This window comes from Myxocyprinus asiaticus, chromosome 30, assembly GCF_019703515.2.
Source record: "Myxocyprinus asiaticus isolate MX2 ecotype Aquarium Trade chromosome 30, UBuf_Myxa_2, whole genome shotgun sequence".
Classification (NCBI taxonomy): Eukaryota; Metazoa; Chordata; class Actinopteri; order Cypriniformes; family Catostomidae; genus Myxocyprinus; species Myxocyprinus asiaticus.
The window spans coordinates 8,066,218-8,083,923 of record NC_059373.1 but is presented as its reverse complement, the minus strand read 5'-3'; positions in this window follow the sequence as shown (position 1 = coordinate 8,083,923).

Below are 17,706 nucleotides of genomic sequence, written 5' to 3'. Positions count from 1 at the left end.
GTCCGCCAGGGGACGGAGGAGTCGCTGCCAGCCACCAGGAGTCGGAGGAACCGCTGTCGTCCGGCAGGAAGTGGAGAAGCAGATACCGTCCACCAGGGGTCGGAGGACTCGCTGACATCTGCCAGGGGAGGAGTGGCTGTTGTCTGCCAGAGAGCGGGGGAGTGGCGGAGGACCAGCCGACAGTGTTTCCAGGGACCGGCAAGCAAGTTTTTCTCTCTCTCTCTCTCTCTCTCTCTCTGTGTCTCTCCCTCTCGCACTTTCCCTCTCCCCTCTCCCTTCCCTCCTCTCTCCCAGGGCTCCAGAGAGGCAAGGAAGACCTTCCGGCAGAAGGATGGCCGAAAGGGCAACACCTCCCCTCCAGGAAGGGAGAGGAGGGGGGTACGTCATGCCGGAGGTTTCCCTGGCCTGAATCGGGCGACGGAGGAGTGTGACGAGGAGGAGAGCATGGCCGGGCCATAACAATGGACACCCAGCGCTGAATCAGCCCAATCAGCGTGAGAGGGATAAAGAGGGCCCGGGGAAACCTCCGGCATGATGTACTCCCCTCCCTTCCTGGAGGGGAGGTGTTGCCCTTCTGGCCATCCTTCTGTCAGCAGGTCTTCCCCGCCTTTTTGGAGCCCTGGGAGAGACGAGGGGAGGGAGAGGGGAAGAGCGAGGGGGAGCAGCAAGTCCTCTGACCCCTGGCGGACGGTAATGGCTTCTCCGCTTCCTGGCAGATGACAGCGGTTCCTCCGACTCCCGGCAGCTCCCCCGCTTCCTGGCGGACAGCAGCGGCGAGGACTCCACGACTCTCTCTCCCGGCTGATTGGGCTGATTCAGCGGTGGGCGTCCATCGTTGCAATAGTGACAAGTGGGGGTGCAATTTGTCGTAAACTTGTGTGTTTCCACCAGACTATTGGAGTGTAAATAGACTCTCCATTCTCCGTTCTCTTAACCCACAAAATGTCTAATCCGTTAACCAGTTCAACATCTCTGCCCAATCGCGAAAAATTAAAATATGCCCCAGGGCCTGAAATTCGGCATGGGATTGCGGGTATTGCGCACAATTTTATTAATTCCCGCAAGTTCCACGTTCATAGCGTGGGAAATTCCCACACACTTTTATTCATTTTACAGTACAGCTGTGAATTATTAAACCAACAGACATAGGTGAATAAATCAATAAACTTATTTTTGTGTCAAACTGTAATTACAGAAGATGCGCAAGTAAATCCGCTCTATCTCTCCCTTTCTCTCTCCTGCAACTTTCGGCAGCGCATTGAGAGCTTGTTGAGTTTAGTGTGAGTGTGCAGTGTGCAGTGAGGGAGTGCTTTGCCGCATAGTTACTGATCTTATAATTATAATTATAATATATAATTATTATAATTATATAATTATTAAGATGTTACAGATGTATAAACCTTTCTAAACCTGTTAATTCAACATGCAAATGGCGTTATACTGCATCTCCGTTAGCAAGCGACGCGATAAAACTATTGCTCCTGTTTATAATTAACAAACCTGTTAACATTGCAAACGTGAGATGTTGGAGCATTCTATAGTTTTGACACCTTTCGTATCTCGGTGCTCCATCATTAGTCATAATGCAGCACATTTGACAAGAAAGGCAAAAATATCAAAAATTCTTTGTGTACCGTGAAGAGAGACAAACACGTGTTACCAGTGGCATCTCAGGGTCATTATTTAGGGTGGGGCACAAACAATCACTTAACAATCAATTATTTGACCGATCTTGGAAACATTGATGAATAATTCCAAATGCTGTCTGTCATTTTGACAGATAAAAAAGAAACAAGAAAAACATTTTATCGTAGTGCATTAGTTGTGACTTCACTCTTTATCTCTCACATTTCCACTGTACATGTGCCCTGTTCATTCCCTGGTATTAATATTCGTTAAGATGCGTATTAACAGGCGCCATCATCATTTACACCTGGTAATATGTGTCTCTTTTGTGTTTGGATTTTGAGTAGAGGGTATCTGATTTTATGACTGCATATATCAAGCATTACTTCAGTGTGTTAATGCATGATAATAAACCGCAAAACTGCATAATAACAAAAAGATAACACAAAAAAAGCAGCGCATCATTTCGGCCAATATGCATGCATTTAATATAAGCGCAAGCATCGCATTTAGAGCAGAATTGTCCATTATTTTAGTGGAGTAACTGTTAACTGAGCTTCACGGATGTGCTTCTCCTGTGACACTTTATGAAAACAAGTATGACTGCTAAAAATAGATACATTTTTACAGAGAGTTATGAATAAAGTCTTTTTTCTAGCACAACCTCTGAACATGAAGTCACACAAACATCCCTAATAATTTCACCTCAGCACAAAACACCACTAAAACTACACACCCAAATCAAAAAGCTCAAGTGACTGTGAATGCAAACCATAAATACCGAATTAAAAGCATAACAAAACTAATCAAAATGAAAGACTTCCAATCTTTAGTAGTCATTGTAATCTAATACAACCCAGTGCATCAACAACACACCACCTCAACTCAGTGGCATACAATTCATTGACATGATGAGTGGTGCGCTGTAACTAATCCAACCAGCAACACATTAGAATAAAATTAGCTTTTAAAATTTACCAATAAAGTTCACTCACTAGTCTTCGTATAAAACATTATTAAATGATACAATAATTATTTTACATTAATCATTTTTAATGTATGAATTAAATCTGACTAATTTTCATTATGAAATCTTTAAGTTTTTGCTTAAGCTCCTCATTACAAATCTGGATAAATCTCCTCCTCTATGTTGGTTCATTAGTTTTGTAGACTATGTTAAAGGGATATATCACCCAAAAGTGAAAATTCTCTCATTATTTACTCATCTTCATGAAATCCCAGATGTTTATGACTTTCTTTCTTCACCAGAACACATCTGAAGAAAAATAGAAAAATATCTTGGCTCAGTAGGTCCTTAAAATGCAAGTGGATGGCAATTTCTTTTTAAAGCTCCAAAAATCACAGACAGTCAGCATAAATGTAATCTATACAACACCAGCTGTTAAAGTAATGCACTTTTTAAAAACTCTAAATCATGCTTCAATGGTACGCACTTGTGATGTAATCGCATTGGCATTTGAAACACACGAGAACTGAGGCAAGTATGTCACAAATAGAAGAGAAGCGCTGTTTACAGTTGAGGAGGAACGCTGTATAGTACCTTGGTTGGTTTTGGTTTAGATCTGTATTTATCTGTTTCTTTACTCACAACGCGAGTACGTCACACGAGAGACCTCGTGATCTCCACCCTCTCCTGAAACTTACCGCAAGCGATGATTTAGAGTAAAAAAGTACTTCGATATTGATCTTTTTTCACACCAAAAGTGATCGTATCGCTTTAGAAGACATTAATTTAACCGCTAGAGTCGTATGGATGACGTATGTGCTGGCTGTCAGTGATTTTTGGAGTTTCAAAAGACAAATCACCATTCACTTGCATTTTAAGGACCTAGTGAGCTCAGATATTTTTCTAATTTTCTTCAAATGTGTTTTTGTGAAGAAAGAAAGTCATAAACACCTGGAATATCATGAGAGTGAGTAAATATTTCACATTTTGGGTGAACAATCCCTTTAATTTAATTGCCAAAATATTTGGAAATATGTGAATGAGAAACATTTTTTGTTTCAGAAACAGTGCACATATGCAATGTACAGATCGTGCAATTTTGTAACTATTCGAACATTCCATTTTTAAAATTGAATTAATTGTTTAAATGATAGCATAAAAGGATGGCAGGGTCATTTTATAAGGTTAGAATAGACAAAATAAAAATGCCCTTGTAAAGTTGAAGTTAATGCCCCTGGAAATCAAATATTGCCCCTTAATGGAAAAGTTGATTTCTGACCCTGGTTCCGTCTGACCTATACTGAAATTTTGATATGTAGCAACCCCAGCCCCCAAGCCACACCCCCCCCCCCCCCAAAGTGCATAAATCCCCCCCATATGAGCCGTGTAAGGGTGAATTTCCCCCCATTTTCAGAAATGAGTTTCAGGACCTGATGCCCATGTTCATTTGACCAGCAGCTGAAACCCTAATAACTTGTTATGGCTGTCTTGAGCTTGGTCTGAGCAATGGTGGGCAGAGTTAGTGTAAATAGCCTTTGTCAACAAGATGGGCTATTTGTACTTAGTGTAAATAGACACTCCGTTACTTATTTTATTCTCAAAACATGACCAGATTTGGGTCATGATGCTGGTCTCATCAGTGGTTTTTTCAGCCAGTGGTTTTGTTTACCCTTCAACACACAACGGAATAAAACAGGCTGTGACTATGATGCATGAATAGCTACTGCACGAATTAGATTTGCAAAAAGGTGCAAGGTACTTTTTAAATTACCATGTGAAGGGCTGTTGGCCTTAGTTTGCCCATGCCTGGCCTAGTATAAGGTTTGTGTGTGCAATTCTACAACACTCTCCCTCTCTTCCGAAAACACTCGAAGACTTACCCAATGTATAGCAGTGGTAGGCTGATTTAGAGTAGAGATGGGCATTTTTGTCATTTTGTCTACTCGAGTACTCAGACAAATTACTAATTAGGGGCAATGACATGTACATATCTGTATATATAATAACATGTCTGACAAACGTCTTTGGCTGCTGCTTTGCATCTTGTTCCAGTGTATAGTCTTTTAATTATTATAGGCTGTTATAAAATAATCTGTTAAAAAATGTACAAAAGATTGCATAATCAAAATATAATGCTTCATATTTTGTCATTATGTGAAGATTCTCTGCCCAACTCCATGAAAGAATGTGCACAACATGCGTCTCGGTCTGTTCTTCCTTCAGGATACCGTAGAAATCTTAAGCGTGCACCAGTTTTTTTAGTGACCGTCTGAACCATTTATTTTCAAATCATGGTTGGCTTAACAGGAGATGCCATAACCATCGCGTTTTTAATATGCGTGTTAAGTTGAAGGTCAGTTTTAAAGAGTTGTATTCAGTTCCATTTAGCTGCGCTCTGTCAAAGTGTTTGAAACACTCGCAGCACATTGAGTCCACTGCCACATGCCTGGTGTGCGTATGTGTTCGCTCCTGTGGAGAAAGCTGCGATGCTACGTATTGTTGTTGCTGTGATGATTCATGAAGCGTTCCATTCAACTCATAGAGTTAGAATTTCCAACTTTCAACTGGAGAAAGTGCAACGGAATGACACATTATGTCAGGTTTCTAACTTGGAAACTTGTGCGGAAATCTTCAACTTCCATTTCGTCGAGATACAGGTGTGTGTTAGGTTACACAAACATTTCGGCACCCAGGACAGGGAGGTTGACAGTCAGTGACAAACATTCTCTTTTATTAAATAATATCCATTAACGAGTCAAAGTTCCTTCATTAAATGAAAATAAAATGTGTTTAGCAAATGTTTTGCAGAGACAGGTGTTCAAAACATGGTTAATTACACTCTCTTTTGATTATCGTAACAATAGCATTGCAGCATCGAATATCAGTTTGGTTGCTATGAGACGTCAAAATCGAAAGTAACAGTCAGTATCTGATATGGCCACCAGCTGCATTAAGTACTGCAGTGCATCTCCTCCTCATGGTCTACACTAGATTTGCCAGTTCTTGCTGTGAGATGTTACCCCACTTTTCCAACAAGGCACTTGCAAAGACATTTCTGGGGGGAATGACCCTTGCCCTCACCCTCCGATCCAACAGGTCCCAGATGTGCTCAATGGGATTGAGATCCGGGCTCTTCACTGGCCATAGCAGAACACTGACATTCCTGTCTTGCAGGAAATCATGCACAGAATGAGCAGTATGGCTGGTGGCATTGTCATGCTGGAGGGTCATGTCAGGATGAGCCTGCAGGAAGGGTACCACATGAGGGAGGAAGATGTCTTCCCTGTAACGCAAAGTGTTGAGATTGCCTGCAGTGACAACAAGCTCAGTCCGATGATGCTGTGACACACCGCCCCAGACCATGACGGACCCTCCACCTCCAAATCTTTCCAGAGTACAGGCCTCGGCGTAATGCTCATTCCTTCAGCGATAAACGTGAGTCCGAACATCACCCATGGTGAGACAAATCCGTGACTAGTCAGTGAAGAGCACCTGTACCATCCTGTACCTGTCCCGCAGGTGTGATATTCGGACATCCTGTACAGATGTTGTTACACATGGTCTGCCACTGCGAGGATGATCAGCTGTCCTTCCTGTCTCCCTGTAGCGCTGTCTTAGGCATCTCACAGTACGGACATTGCAATTTATTGCCCTGGCCACATCTGCAGTCCTCATGCCTCCATGCAGCACGTTCACGCAGATGAGCAGGGACCCTGGGCATCTTTCTTTTGGTGTTTTTCAGAGTCAGTAGAAAGGTCTCTTTAGTGTCCTAAGTTTTTAAAACTGTGACCTTAATTGCCTACCGTCTGTAAGCTGTTAGTGTCTTAACGACCGTCCCACAGGTGCATGTTCATTAATTGTTTATGGTTCATTGAACAAGAATGGAAAACATTGTTTAAACCCTTTACAATAAAGATCTGTAAAGTTATTTGGATTTTTACAAAGTTATCTTTAAAATACTGTGTCCCGAAAAAGGGACATTTCTTTTTTTGCTGAGTTTGTATGTATAAATGAATTCCATCTGAAAGGACTAAATATTAAATGAAACAAATGACAATAAAATGCAAAGTAATCTCTTCAGTAATCAAAATACTTTTTAAATGTAACTGTATTCTAATTACCAATGATATAAATTGTAACTGTAGTGGAATACAGTTACTTATATTTTGTATTTTAAATACATATTCCAGTTACATGGATTCTTTTACTCCCCAACCCTGCCCTCAAAATCACAACATAATCAATGACATAATTAAAAATAAGCTCCCTCTTTGACACTTTTGTGTTTAGTTGTCAGGTAATTGTTACTGAATTTCAAATTAAGTGAAAGTCACATCATGCATGATCACCATCAATCATAATTTTCATGACTGATCATTGCTGCTACGTCCGAGTACCCGAGCACTCATGCCCATCCCTAAATTAGAGTGAAAAATTATTTAAATTATGAACAATTTACTGCTATTACCTTATAAATATGTTATCATGTAATCCATAAAAGTAACTGTAATCTGATTGAAAGTATTTTAAATTGAAATTGAATCGAATTACTTGATTTAAAAAAAAAAAATCTAATTAGGTAATCCAGATTAAAATGTCATTTGTTAATACCCAGCAATATATATATATATATACACACAACAGTTAATTCTGGTCCACAAATCTAACTGGATGAGAGGCCTTCCAAGAGTGCTGATAAAGGAATCATAGCAGTAATGGAATGCTTTACTATTTGGATCTCTTTGCTTGTGTTCATGAATAAACCAGAGTATAAAAGAGATTTTGTTTCATCCCTGTGAAATTACACATTTCTGCCAAGAGATTGCGACAAATAACAGTCTTTTGTGTTATGAGCGCTACTGGGTGAGAGAGACAACCGTCATTGTCTATAATGTAACAGTTCGCCTTCACGTGCTATCAGAGTAATCGTACACGTTTACTTGGAATATACACATAAACGCCACCCCTCAAGTCATAATTACGACTGGGAAACACATTCATTTCTTTGATACCTGAGTTTGCGAGTTCTGGGGAAAAATAAACCTTTAACATGGCAGAGGAGAGTATGGTGTCTGTGTTGCTCTCCAAATAAGTTCTCCAAGAAATATGCAAGAATGAAACTATCATTTTCCATGTCTCTCTCTGACAAAAAAACAAAACGAAAAAAAAAAACTAAAAGAAAAAACACCTGAATGTGACATACCCATTAATGCAACTTCACGGCAGCATCACTGCACAATGGCTCAGTGCGGATTTTAACCACACAACAGCTGAGGAGGAATATATTAAAAGGAATAGTTCACCCAAAATTGAAAATTATTTCATCATTTACTCACCATCATGCCATCCCAGATGTGTATTACTTTCTTTCCTCTGCAGAACACAAACTGAGATTTTTAGAAGAATATCTCCGCTCTGTTGGTCCTCACAATGCAAGTGAATGGTGACCAGAACTCTGAAGGTCCAAAAAAGAAAAAAAGGCAGCATAAAAGTAATCCATATAACTCCAGTGGTTAAATCCATATCTTCTGAAGTGATATGATAGGTGAGGGTGAGAAACAGATCAATATTTAAATCCGTTTTACTACAAATCTTCACCTTTTACCATTTGGTGCAGGGAGAAGTGTCACGGATATATCGCATGGGCGATCTCTGGATGGAGACAGACCTTGTAGCGGGGTGCTGCACTATCGGAGGTGTTGATCAATCTCTCTTGGGGCCACCTCAGTAGCCCATGAAAGCTGTCCACCTTTTCTCCCCTTATGGATGGCCCTGCTCACAATCGTTCTGTTTTGTCCATATCTGAGCACTGCTGTGATTACCTGCATCCTCATGCTTATGGCCGAATCACAGCCATGCTTATATATGGCCATAATAGCACTCTTGCTCATGAGATATTGCTATAATATATTTTACCATGGGTAACAATGAGATGTTTTTTTTTTAACTACTCCCATACATTTTCAATAAGATTTTGGAGGATTTTGAAACAGGTTGCTGCACACAGAAACTTGGCTCTCATTTTGGAGTTTTTTTCTTTCTTCTTTTTTTTTTTTTTTAAATAAATTTGTATATTAGTATTTTACATTACCACAACGTCCATGTTTTCTAGCAAGTCCCAAATGTGTTTTGAGTGATACTTTCTGACTGTCAACAGGGATGACAACCGGGGAATGTTGTCCCAGGTCCTGGGACAAGGGGGACCATTATGGTGTGTCTGGCATTTATTTGGGCTCAGGATAGCGGGTGATGCCACCTGTAAAATTTTGTCTCAGGCCCTGTGATTTCAAGTGACTATACTTCACAGATACAGGCCAGTTTTAATGCATTATATTTGATTGCCTTTGTACACCAAACTCTGGTGCTCCTTTTTGTCGCAGTACTTACTGGATTATTTAAAATACTGAATATTATTTTGCATGTTTCATAATTTCTTTTCTTTTGTATAATGCCACTTTCTTCTCTGCATTCATAACGAGATGGATGAATGGAAAGCTGGACAGAAAGGCAACACTGCACATTTCAAATGTTTCCTCTGAAGTTTTGGGAGATCAAATAGCAGAACAGGGAAACCACTGCCACGTGCTTGTCCTACACCAAACACCACAGGCAGAGCTTTAGTTAACATATGGTGGCTTAAACAAAACCACATCACTTTGTTTGTAACTCTCATAAACCACAAATACAAACCATTAGACAATTCAGACCTCACACCACTTGTGCTGCGAAATTGAGGTCAAATTAACAATTTGAGGAATGGAATACGAGAATCATGGAAACTGATAACAATAAAAAAGAAACATCTGTAAATATATTACACAATGTTTATGTAGCAATTTATGGCCTTCAATAGTTTATATATATATATATATATATATATATATATATATATATATATATATATATATATATATATATATATATATATATATGTATATATATATATACACACACACACACACACACACACGTATATATTATTATTATTATTATTGTTATTATTGTTATTATTTAAAAAAACACTGATATCTTATTAAAAATCTGTTAATTTGTTCACAAGATGGCGCCAATGTCTGTCCCAATGCTAGTCGGGTAAAATGGCAGATTTTTGGCACTTTATGGTTTGCTGAATCATTTTGATTTGGTAGGTGATTCGTAAGATGTTGCCATGTGAGCATGGAAGGATTAGGTTTGTGATATCAGGACACAATGTGTGAAGCATTTTTAAATGATTAATGAAAGGGTCATGTTTGAATGTAGCAAATATTTTTGGACAACTCCATTACCATATACATAAAGTTAATAAAACAAAGAATATAAAGGAAATTTGGCCATAAAAGGACAACAACTATTGATGCAAACACTTTGCGTTTAGTAAGATAGAGTGTTGTGTGTGTAATAGTCTATTGGGGGCGCTCTTTATCAGTCAAATCCATAAACAACATAAACAAGGGACTTACCAATCTAAAAGGACTTGACCTATGAATGCCATTGCCACATTTTAGTTGATGTAGCCAGAAAGGTAAACACCCTCCAAATTTCCCCCATGCACTGCAGGAAACCCAAGGGAACTTTATGTGATTATCAGTCCAGTAACTAAACCTAACAAGCACAATGTCCTGTATGGCAAATGTTCATAGCTCATATTTGCCTTTAAAGTTAAATTTATACATAGGTTAAAAGAGGCCAATCATGTATTTTAGTCATTGTTGTATGATATATTGTATTGTTTTGTTCACAGTTGTATTTATTAGTGTCTGGTACATTTGAGTGACAACATGAATGTGCACTGACTTCACCAAGTGGAGCACATTGAGGTCAAGAAAGATGAATCATGACATTGTCATTACAACAAGTTTCACAACTGAACAGATTGTGTTGTATAGAAATGTCAAACACAATTTTAATAGTTAGATTGTAAATATATTCTGTATAGTTAGTCTTATATGTTCAGATCAACTGGTCTAAAGGGTTTTTGCAGGTCTGTCTATCTATCTATCATTCGTTTGTTCAATCTATCGTTCATTCGTTCGTTCTATCATTCTATCTATCTGTTTATCATTCTATCTTTCTATCGATTGTTCTGTCATTCTATCTTTCTAAAGTTCTGTCTATCATTCTATCTATCTGTCTGTCTGTCTGTCGTTCGTTCATCCTATCATTAATTTGTTCTATCTATCTATCTATCTGCTTGTCTGTCTGTCTGGCTGTCGTTCGTCCTATCGTTAATTTGTTCGTTCTATCTATCATTCATTTGCTCGTTCTGTCTAACGTCCTATTGTTTTATCGTTCTATTTTTCTATCTATTGTTCTATCTATCGTTCTGTCATTTTATCTATCTAGCATTCTATCGTTCTATCTATCTATCGTTCTATCTACCTATTGTTCAGTCTATCTGTTGTTCTATCCATCTATCTGTTTGTTTGTTTAAATGTCAAATATTTGTGATGACTCATTGAAGCAGGTTCTTTTAAATCACTTATAATAAATCATTCTGATAAACAAATGTAAATTTCCCCAATTTTCCCAGCTCTTTCAGTCACAAAATAACTTAATTATTTTACATTTATGTATGTTAGGAATCAATACTGACCCAGCTGCAGTAAAACATTATAATTAGTGTTATTGATCGGTTGTCAGATAACTTTAAAGTTTGCAAAGGAGTGACTAGTTTGCATTTGATCTATCTATTATTTCCTCCCCACCATTACAGTCACAGTACTGTTAGCGTGACTTCAGCTTGGTAAGACCAGCAAGAAGGGGTAAAAAAAAAAAGAAAGTGAAAGAGTGCCGGTGCAGTACTTTTTGCTTGGGATGTGATATTCAACCATCCACTGATGGTGGCGTGGTAATACAATCAAACCAAAAGAAAAACTGCTTTGTCAAGACTCAGCGATGAAGAAAAATAGATGCTTTAAATACAAACTCTTGCATACCACACTAAAAATAATGCTATGTTTTCTTAAATTAGGAGTGAGGAGTTCTTCTATGTTGCCTCGTTTGTTTTGGCTGTTGTCTTTTCTTTCATTTTTCATTGCATGTTTGTGGTAAAAATTAAATGAACCTAAAAAAAAAACAAAAAAACTGTCAGCCATTTTATGACATCAAATCAGTCAAGAAAATGGCCGTTCCTATTTTTGTACTCGAAGTGCATTGTCAGTTATGTTTTAGCGATAGCAAAAAACAAATAAGTTCAGTAAAAAAGGTTGTTAGCTTTAATATAAATTTTTATGAAGTAAGGTAACAAAGCTTCCATTTAAACCTGTGGTGATAGGTATTATTCCTGTGTTATGTAGCTTCATGTAATGCATTGTCAAAATAGAAAAAAGACATTAGAAACAAAAAATAATTAGCACCACAACTTGTGGTTTTTGGGGTTCCTGCCAGTTTAAAATCTGCATTATTTAATTTACAATTACTTGTCGTGAAGTGTAATGGCAGTCATTTTGAAGGAGTATCTTGTAATGGAAGTCAGACTGTCACTCTACAATTTCCTGATGGCATTGCTAATTCCGATAGGGGGTGATAAAACACAACACCTCAGTCACAGGCTCGCCATGAGCCAAGTCAAGCCAGGCAGCACACTGAACAACAGGTCAAATCAAACTAAGAACAATAGGGACTTTCCAACCCCACAAGCCTTCAAGACAAAGAAGACATATGAAAATCTCATCTTAGTTTATAGGGAAAATTACTCCAAGGTTATAACTCTTCCTGTGTTTCTGGCATGGACAGGTCTAAGAAACTTCTGATTACTCTGCCTTATCTGATCTAGATAATACGCATAATAGTCATTCATTTGATAAAATAAAAACAAATTGCTTAATTGTTTGGAACATCTTCTAGGTCCTCTCCAAAACTGTTGGTTTAGCTTTCTCTTGGCATTAACTTCTATTGAAATATCATGACAAAACACTTGAAACAAAGGCAAAAGAGAACGTCTCGGTTACGTACATAACCTCAGTTCCCTGAGACAAAGGGAACCAGACATTGCGTTTATTAATGCATATGGGGAGTGCCTTCTTACACAACCAAGTTGAAACCTCTCTACAATAATGCCAATATTCTAATATTGGCTATGGTGTTTGAGCCCCGCCTGTTTTGGCGCAAAACTGTCCGCTATCAAAACAGGTGCACAAACACCATTTCCTCAGAATTTCTGACTGAGAACAAGGAGCGCATTGCTCATGGCTCAGGAACTCTGAGTCTTGTAATGTGGCTAGCATTTGCAATGTCTCGTTCCCTTCGTCTCAGGGAACCGAGGTTACGTACGTAACCGAGATGTTCCCTTACGACTCGGTACATTTGTCATTGCGTTTATTTACTCATATGGGGAACAGAATCCCATCATGCCGCACTACACGACATAACCAACTTCTATTGAAGTATCATGACAAAACACTTGAAACAAAGGCGAAAGAGAACGTCTCTGTTACATATGTAACCTCGGTTCCCTGAGATGAAGGGAACCAGATATTGCATTTATTAACACATATGGGGAGTGCCTTCTTACACAACCTAGTTGAAACCTCTCTACAATAACGGCAATATTCTAATATTACGTACGTAACCGAGACGTTCCCTTACGACTCTGTTCACTTGACATTGCGTTTATTAACTCATATGGGGAACAGAATCCCATCACGCCACATAATACGACATAACCTCCCAGAAAGGAAGCATGACGCTGCAGTCTCGTGGGACGGCGACCGACATGATTCGGGAAGGGAGTTTATTTGTAATGTAAGTGCTTGTGACTTATGGTAAATTACAACAGCCTGAATGCAGGTGGTTATGTAAAATGATGGGGAGCTCGTCCTTAAAGGGAGGAGCATAAGTATATATATTTGGACAAAGAATAGCAAGCGCACTAAACAGAGACGACTTGTGAAGAGAGAGACGTTACGTCTAGATTGTAAAACCTTGCAAATGTGTTTTGAGAAGACCATCCTGCTGCAAAACATACAGTGGCATGTAAAAGTTTGGGCACCCCTGGTCAAAATTTCTGTTGCTGTGAATAGTTAAGTGAGTAGAAGATGAATTGATCTCCAAAAGGCATAAAGTTAAAGATGAAACATTTTAAGCAATATTAGTGTATTATTTTTATTTTGTACAATTTTAGAGTGAAAAAAAGGAAAGGAGCACCATGCAAAAGTTTGGCCACCCCAAGAGATTTGAGCTTTCAGATAACTTTTACCAAGGCTTGTTCACAATCATCGTTTGGAAAGGCCAGGTGATTCAAATTTCAAAGCTTTATACATACTCTGACTCCTCAAATCTTGTCCCAACAATCAGCAGCCATGGGCTCCTCTAAGCAACTGCCTAGCACTCTGAAAATTAAAATAATTGATGCCCACAAAGCAGGAGAAGGCTATAAGAAGATAGCAAAGCGTTTTCAGGTAGCCGTTTCCTCAGTTCGTAATGTAATTAAGAAATGGCAGTTAATAGGAACGGTGGAGTTCAAGTTGAGGTCTGGAAGACCAAGAAAACTTTCAGAGAGACCTGCTCGTAGGATTGCTAGAAAGGCAAATCAAAACCCCTGTTTGACTGCAAAAGACCTTAAGGAAGATTTAGCAGACTCTGGAGTAGTGGTGCACTGTTCTACTGTGCAGTGACACCTGCACAAATATGACCTTCATGGAAGACTCATGAGAAGAAAACCTTTCCTGCATCCTCACCACAAATTTCAGCATCAGAAGTTTGCAAATGAACATCTAAACAAGCCTGATGAAGTTAAAATATAACTTTTGGCCACAATGAGCAAAGGTATGTTTGGAGACAAAAGGGTGTAGAATTTCATGAAAAGAACATCTCCAACTCTTAAGCACAGGGGTGGATCGATCATGCTTTGGGCTTGTGTTGATGCCAGTGGCATAGGGGAACATTTCACTGGTAGAAGGAAGAATGGATTAATTTATATACCAGCCAATTCTGGAAGCAAACATCACACCATTTGTAAAAAAGCTGAAGATGAAAATAGGATTGCTTCTAAACAGGATAATGCTAAACACACCTCAAAATCCACAATGGACGACCTTAAGAGGCGCAAGCTGAAGATTTTGCTATGGCCCTCACAGTCCTCTGACCTAAACATCATCGAAAATCTGTGGATAGACCTCAAAAGAGCAGTGCATGCAAGACGGACCAAGAATCTTACAGAACTAGAAGACTTTTGCAAGGAAGAATGGGCGAAAATCCCCCAAACAAAAATTGAAAGACACTTAGCTGGCTTCAAAAAACTTTTACAAGCTGTGATACTTGCCAGGGGGTGTTACTAAGTACTGACCATGCAGGGTGCCCAAACTTTTGCTTCGGGCCCTTTTTCTTTTTTGTTATTTTGAAACTGTAAAAGATTCATATAAAAAAGTAAAATTGCTTAAAATATTGCTTAGCTATTCACAGCAACAGAAATTTTGATCAGGGGTGCCCAAATTTTGCATGCCACTATATGTCTTGTAAGAACACACCATTCAGCCATGCCCATGAGGAGGCCATGCCTCAAGTTGTGTGTGTTTTAACACCAATTGGGCAAATCTTACCCTGCGACTCATAAGCCAGGGCAACTGCATCTACAATCCAGTGAGAAAGTCTTTGCTTGGAGACGGACATTCCTTTCGTGTGTCCTCCATAGCATACAAAGAGCTGATCAGACCGTCTGAACTGGCGTGTACGCTCCAACAGATGCGTGTTGTGCCCAACAGTCTGATGGCAGGATGTGCCTCTCACACAAGGAACACTTAGGGAATGACATCTTAAGAAAGACGTGAACACGTAAGTGACTCAGAGCTCGTAAGTGAGATATATAAATAAATATATATTTATATTTATATCACACAATATACATACAATTGCTTTGTAAGGATACACAAACCCTGCCGAAACGCTGCGGGGAATCAGGATGCTGAGGCCTGTTCACCAGCGAAGCGTCAAGCGGCGAGGTGGTGTGATGTTTGCCAGAGCACTGCAGGAGAGCGGAAAATCTTCCAGCGAAGATTCCGCCCGCTAACTCGTATATATCGACGGCGAAGGTAGAGGGCTTCTAGACAAGAGATGATTGCTGTCTTGAAGGAAGAAATTCTGAGGAAATGGTGTTAGTGCACCTGTTTTTATAGCGGGCAGTTTCACGCCAAAACAGTCCTGGTCACAATTCACTTGCATTGTATGGACAAACAGAGCTGAAAAAATCTTCTAAAAATCTTTGTTTGAGTTCTACAGAAGAAAGAGAGCCAGACACATCTGAGATGATAAAGTAGGGTGAGGGTGAGTAAATAATTAGAAATGTTAAATTTTTGGATGAAATGTCCCTTTAAAAAGGAAACTGTATTGTTGTTTGTGTCTTTTGAATTCTTTAAGGAGAGCAGAGGCTGAAAAATAATCCTCACAAACAGATATCAACAGATTTGCTGAGGTCTGTAATTTTGTCATTAAAGGAAAAAGTGCGGTAATCTGTTATTTCACTTACTACTTTCAACTTTCAAGAAATGTTTTTTTTTAGTTATGATTAAAAACTACTTTAGCAATAAAAAAAAAACAAGCATGTGAAAAAAGGCTGAACTTTTTGTCATTACTCAGGGAGTGAAATGTAATAATAAATCCATTTGCTCTTGCTCTCCTTACTAAAGATGCTATGTTTTTGTATACAAGACCCACTGTTCACTATCAACCAAGCCGAGCCGGCAGATTTTTATGTTAGATCACAAAAAGACAGACAATGACAAACCGGTTCTGCCAGGCACCTGGCAACTTGGGCATTTCAAGAAAGTCACATGATTTAACAAAACCAATTGTGCATCATCACTGGCATGCAAAATTCAGCAAACACTTAACTCATTCATATCCTTTCCTTTTCTCATGGCTTGTTTGTGGCAGGAATGATGAACACTCAGCCCAAAACCTACCATTTTAGAGTATCTTTGTGTAAAGTGAGAAAATGGCTGCCTTTTACCCATTCCTTGTGTGGTGCATTGATAACACTATGTAACTAGTAAGTGTTATTTCCTAATTGCTTATGCCTCAAAAGTATAGAAAATGACTATTATTCCCCACAAACTTTGCTTTTGTGACCAGGACAGTGATATTTTGAAATTTACCTATTTTCAATGAGAAAACAGGCAAATGTCTTTTCATTCATATAAAGTCTGAAAAAAAAAAAACATATGAATACAAATTAACATGTATTTATACTAAAGTAATACAAAAATGACTACAAAAGATTTAGAAGTGAGTAGTTTTTCGAGATTTACGATTATACTGTGTAACACTTCTCAGTGGAAGGAGGAGGCGAGAAGCAGATTTCCTGGTTCAGGTAAGCGTTTTATTCTCCTTACTGCAGCAAATGCACTCGTTCTGGGCTCTTACACTGTTCAATGACTAACTCTAAAAATATACAAACTACTTCACAAAATAAACTCTTGAAATAATAAACTCTTGGCTTCACAATTGGCTCTCTGGTGCCCAGGCTCTCTCTCTCTCGTCTACCTGCTGTGTGGCTCTATTTATGCCACTCTCCCCGTGCTCACTGAAATTAGAGACAGGTGTTAGACATAATTTAACTCAGGTGTAAGCGCCCTTACCGCTTTCTCTCTCGCCGGAGAGATGCTTGACCACGCCCCCACTGCCATATACTGTAAATCACTTTCACGAATCAGCCCCCAAATGTAGTCTCCCATCATGTTCTCGTTATACTCTCCTTGGTAGCAGTGTTCAAAGTCCAGTATATCCTGATGGAAGTGCTCGCCTTGCTCCTCCGAGTACGCTCCCATGTTCTCCTTGAATTTATCAAGATGAGCATCAAGGATATGGACTTTGAGGGACATCCTACAGCCCATTGTGCCATAGTTCTTCACCAGAGTCTCAACCAGCTCCACATAGTTTTCGGCCTTGTGATTGCCCAGGAAGCCCCAAACCACTGCGACAAAGCTGTTCCAAGCCACTTTCTCCTTACTAGTGAGCTTCTTGGGGAATTCATTGCACTCCTGGATCTTCTTTATCTGTGGTCTGATGAAGACACCGGCTTTGACCTTTGCCTCAGACAGCTTAGGGAAGAAGTATTGAAGGTACTTGAAGTCTGCCGACTCCTTATCTAGAGCTCTGACAAATTGTTTTATAAGGCC